Raw genomic sequence first — 6,029 nt, 5'->3', positions numbered from 1 at the left:
TCTTGCAAAGATTATATGCCCCAGTACAGGGGAATGCCATGGCCAGGAAGCGGGAGTGGGTGGGTTGGAGAGCAGTGTGGGGGGAGGGTATAGCAGGCTTTCAGGATAGCATTTGAAATGTAAATGAATAAAATATCTAATAAAAAATTGTTTTTGAAAAGAAAAACCACCATATCTTAGAGTTTTACTGCTGTGAACAGGCACCATGACAAGGGCAACTCTTATAAAACATTTCATTGGGGTTGGCATACACTTTCAGTGGTTCAGTCCATTATCTTCCTGGCAAGAAGCATGGGATCCTGCAGGCAGACATGGTGCTGGAGGAGCCAAGAATTCTACATCTTGATGTGAGGAAAACCAGGAGCAGATTCTACTGTACTGGGCGGAGCTTGAGCATAGGACCTCAAAGCCAACCCCCACAGTGATGATCTTCTTCCAACAAGGCCACACCTAATCCAACAAGGCCACACCTCCTAATAGTAGCACTTACCATGGGACAAGTATATTTAAGCCACCACGCATAGTCATGGAACATTTATTGAACTGCTGTAATTGCTCTAATATTATGTATAGCTGTTAACTGCTTTGTATACCTGTTAAAAATTAAACTTTGGATGGTCCATCCTTCTGTCTCCTCTCCAAACTTTTTCTCTTTAACTCCTTTCATGGGTATTTTGTTCCCTATTCTAAGGAGGAATGAAGTATCCACACGTTGGTCTTCCTTCTTCCTGATTTTCATGTGTTCTGCCCCACCCAGGGATCCATCCCATAATCAGCCACCAAACGCAGACACTATTGTGTATGCCAGAAAGATTTTGCTGACAGAACCCTGATATAGTTGTCTCTTGTGAGGCTATGCCAGTACCTGACAAACACAGAAGTGGATGCTCACAGTCAGCTATTAGATGGAACACAGGGCCCCCAATGGAGAAGCTAGAGAAATTACCCAATTAGCTGAAGGGGTCTGCAACCCTATAGGAGGAACAACAAAATGAACTAACCAGTACCCCCAGAGCTCATGCCTCTAGCTGCATATGTAGCAGAAGATGGCCTAGTCGGCCATCATTGGGAAGAGATTGCAAACTTTGTATGCCCCAGTACAGGGAAATGCCAGGGCCAAGAAGAGGGAGTGGGTGGGTGGGTTGGGGAGCAGGGTGGGGTATAGGAGACTTTCGAGATAGCATTTGAAATGCAAATGAAGAAAACATCTAATAAAAAAGTGTTTAAAAAATAAAAAAATAAAAATAAAAAATTAAACTTCATCATAGGTATAGTTGTGTAGGAAAAACGGCATCATTTATAGTGTTCAGTACTATCCATGGCATTACCCAGTGTCCATACTCTGCAAGGGAGCCTTGAGTCAACACACTCACCCAGACACCAAGTTCTCAGCACAAAGGAGATTTATTATTCTGGAGGGACAAGCAGGGAAGAGCTCTCTTTGTATAAGACATACGCAGACAGTAGGTGTTTTTGCAGGAGTGGGTTCTTTAGGAGAAAAAAGGAGAAATTTGTACTAGAGTTGGGTAAGTCCTAAATGGACAGGCTAATCAGTGTACTCAAATAATGAATTTTGATTGCACAGTTCTGGTGTTTTGATAGCAGGACCTTATAGTTTTAGTCAGGCATAAAGGAGTGGCCAAATAAGGGAATAGACATTGGTGGTTAGCGTTAGGAATGTAATCTAACAGTTTATCAAGACAGAGGGAAGAGGGATAGACGAGACCTGCCATCACCATGCTTGCCTTGCTTGTGCCTGTTAGAGCCCTTCGTAATCCACAGACCCTCAGAAGGTACAGCCTAGTGGAGCGGACTTAGCCTAGCTCCTTCATTGTTTCTGTTTCCAAGCTGTAGTGAGGTCAGCCGCTTCATTCTATTACTCACTCGCATTGCAAGGCACTGTGCTGACAAAGGCCTGAAGCTATGAGAAGCAAGAGAGCGTGGACCAAAGTTTCTGAAACTTTGGATACACATAATTTCCTCTCCCTTAAGTTGCCCACTTCTGGATTTTTTTGTTTTTGGGTTTTTGTTGTTGTTGTTGTTGTTGTTTTGTTTTGGGATTTTTTTTTTCCTGCAGCAATGGAAATTTAACACATATCTGTCAGCTGATGTTAAAAAAAACAAAAAAAGAAAGAAAGAAACCATTTTCCTGGTACTGCACTCATACAGTTTAATTTCCACAGTGGTAAACTTGAACAAGAAGGATATAAAGTCATTTGTCTCCTTTTCATGAGGAAAAAACAATCTCTTTACAAAGAAAATAACAGAGTCAAAATTGATGATGACAGTTGCCACAAGACAGTTTTGCTCCACTCCGGTTTTAGCACGCACTATATAAGCTATGGACAGGACATGAATTCCATGTGACCGTGCCTTTCATAAGCTTAAAATCCCACCCAGATGAACCAGGAAGTCAGCAGGATTACTATTTACCCCTATTCTGCATCAGCCATTGAGTGACTATTAAAAACCATCTTAGAAGCAAAATGAAGTCAATTACATAATTGTCAATGACTCAAGCTTAGCACTACCTAAATGTAAAATTACTCACCTAAACAAAAGAAGGGGAAAAAGGAAGAAAAGAGAAAAGAAAAGAAAAATGCCTACTGGTGGTAGTTCATGCCTTTAATCACAATACTTGGGAGGCAGAGGCAGGTGAGTCTCTGAGTTCATGCCAGCCTGGTCTATGTCGTGAGTTCTACACAGAAAAGTCTTGACTCAACAAAACAAGTAAACAAAGAACCTGAGATGTTGCCATCATAAAAACTAGACACCCGGGCTTTGAAGGCTCTCTGAGCTATCGTTCTCTGCAGCCTGCCTAAAGAAAGACCAAAAAAAAAAGGTTTAAGACCTGGGCAATATAATCATCCAAAGGATTTCTACATTCTATGCCTATTCTATACTCTGTTCTATTCAACTTAGGTTCAGCAATAACAATATCCTCTACTGCTGTAAGTCCTCGGCACACTGGAGGTGGATAAGCAGATCCTAAGCGTCCCACAAGCTCAGTGCTCTCTCTCTCTCCTGGCTGCCTCTCTTCTTCCTCTCCCCTGCTTTCACACAGGTATCTCAGTGGTTTCTGTAGCTAGCACTACTTGCCTTTTGTAAATAGAGTTTCCCGATTTATACGTCATCCAGCCTGTTTTTGTCATCTTGTTCAGTGTCATCACCATCTCAAGAGACCCACATGAGACATTCTGTGTCTCCTTTCTTCCATGTCCATGCTGCCATGAAGTGTTTTGTTTTGATGTGTTGTCTGTATACACACAGATATATATGTATACACACATACACACACACACACATATATATATGTATATGCATATGTGTGTATGTGTATGTGATATGTATATGTATATGTGTGTATGTGTATGTATATGTATATGTTTATGTATATGTATATGTATATGATGTATATGTATATGTATATGTGTATGTGTATGTGTATGTATATGTATATGTATATGTATATGTATATGTATATGTATATGTATATGTATATGTATATGTATATGTATATGTATATGTATATGCATGCATATATATTGGGCCTTATTTGGCCAGGTACTGAGGCCTAGTGTTGAAGCCTGAGCCTTTGCTCAAGTTTAGAGACCTGTCTTGTTCACTTGTTACTGGAGTAACTCAGCATGACCTGCTTAAGCCTGCCTCTGCCTAGCTACCGCTAATGTGTCAATTTCTTATAGGCTCTATGAGATCACCCCACCCACCTCGTCATCTCACACCACCCCATATCCTCTGTCACCCTTCCACACCCCCTACATCATCTCACCTCACCAAAAATCCCTACCTCCTTCCTCAACCCTATATAAACAAAAGACTGATACAATAAAATGAGTTCCTGCTTTGACAGATTCCTGGCCTGTGTTTGTTTTGGGTCTCAACATTCATCATCCCCATTCAACCCCTGAGAGACTCCGCTGGACTGGGTTCTCTCCTCTCAGCCTAGACCTGCTGGCAGAGAGCTGGTGTTGGGAACAAAATAAAAAGGGGGAGTTCAGGGGGTGGGGTGGGAAGTGGGGGAAGGGAAAAGAGGCCCATGCCCCGCCAGAGCTTCCCTATTCTCTGGTCAGTCAGGCATGGAAGGGCTACTAATGAAAGAAAATTAAATTTAAGATCCATGATTCAGGCAGCTCATGCTGGTTAGTCAAAAAGTTCATGGGCCCAGGGCAAAGCAGAACAGGCCCAGGCATGTCCGGACAGGCAGAACAACGACTGTTAAATCTTTCCAGAAGCTGGCTGACCATGAAGATAGGGGAGGCATGCAAGGATGTCCGGACTATTGTAGAACCCCCCCTCTTGAGGAACTCCCTCGGCTCCTCAGGTCACGGGAGTTAGGGTGCCCCAGGAACTCGACAGACAGGCCTTCTGGCCTTCTTGCTGTAACCACATGAGGCACTTTTATTGGCGGAGCTCTGGTTCGACTTGTATCTCATGCAGGAGACAGAGGAAGTCGACAACCAGGCCCAAAAGCTTGAGGTCTTTATGGGGTAAGGGTCGGGGGGTGGGGGGGGAGAATTGGTGCGGTTACATGCGATTGGTTCATTTAAATGTACACATTTGCAGGATGGTACGCGCAAAGGCAGGAATGCTAGGAGACCTGAGGGGCGGGTTAGGGGAACATTTGGTTCAGTCCCAGGAATGTTCCAACAATGACCTGCCTGGGCATGCCCAGGCTTGTCTCACTGTGCTCTCCGCCTCAGGCTTCCAAGCTTACAAACAACTATTTCTCTGGACATAAGTTGCATGAATCCCAGGCCTTAAATTTCATTTTAAATTTCATTTCCCTTCACTATCTCAGCTAAGTTATGGGCCACCTGGTCCGGCACCTCCCTCTCCTGCCTTTCTGACTTGGGTTAAAATGTTAACCAGATGCTCTGCCAACACAGATAAGCACTCGCCCTTCAGAACTGCTGTTACCCCGATCTGCACGTACTATTTGCTGATGTTTAAACTAGCCAATCATGTGTGACCGCGCCAATGCCTCCCATGCCCTCAACTTTTTTCTATATAAACCCCAAGCCCCTGAGCCTCAGGGTTGATTCCTCTGTCTCCTGTGTGAGATACATGTTGGCCCAGAACTCAGATATTAAACTACCTCCTGTGCTTATATCACGATTCTTGGATGTGCGCCATCTTGAGACTGCAGTGGGGAGGGCTCCCCACGGAGGTCTTTCACTACCTACCCTATCCACTCATCCCTGGGTGGGCATTCCTCTATCCCACTCTTCAGGGCATGGCCAAGGGGCAGCCCTGCCTGGGGACCCCAGAGCTACTTTGCTAAAGCCACCAGGGTTATAAGAGAGAGGGATAAGGGAAGAGGTTCCCAACACTGACCAGAGAGTGCACCACAGAACTTCATGGAGTGGAGACTCTCTATGGTTTAAGAGCTTTATTATAGAAATGCAGGGGAAAGAGAGAAGGTAGAGAGTTTTATATTTGGGCAGATAAACCAGGCAGCAGACCAGGCCAAGGTGTTCCACGTGGGAGAGGTTTATTATGTGGGAATAGGGGAGCAGCGAAGCAGGTAGAAGGTTAGAGAAGAGGAGAGGGGGGGAGAGAAGAAGGGGAAGAGAAGAAGGCAAAGAAGAGTGAGGAGAAGATGGCTTCCTATTTTATACAGAAAATGATGTCACACCAGTGAGGGCAGGAACTGAGTCAAGTAGATTGTGGGATAGAAGGTCATTGTCCTGGCAATGTAGGTCAAGGGTCACATGGTTAGGCAGGGCTTGGAGTATCGTGGTACTAACATTCCTCCCTTCTTGTTATTATGAAAAGAAGGGGAGAAAAAGAGAGGGGAAACCAATGGTGAAGAGAGAATAGGGGTGTCGTGTCTCTTAAGCTACTTCCTGCTGTTTAGGGGCATCGTCAGTTTTCAGGGTATATCTGGTCTTCACCATCAGAGTTTGGCAATCGTCTGAATCAGGTTCTTCTATGGACAGTGATTTCTTTGTGGGCAGCGGCTGGTAATCCTGTAACAGGAGCTGAATAACAGCTTGGTTAGAAATTTT

Source organism: Mus pahari, chromosome 22 (assembly GCF_900095145.1).
Source record: "Mus pahari chromosome 22, PAHARI_EIJ_v1.1, whole genome shotgun sequence".
Taxonomy (NCBI): domain Eukaryota; kingdom Metazoa; phylum Chordata; class Mammalia; order Rodentia; family Muridae; genus Mus; species Mus pahari.
This window is presented reverse-complemented; position numbering follows the sequence as displayed.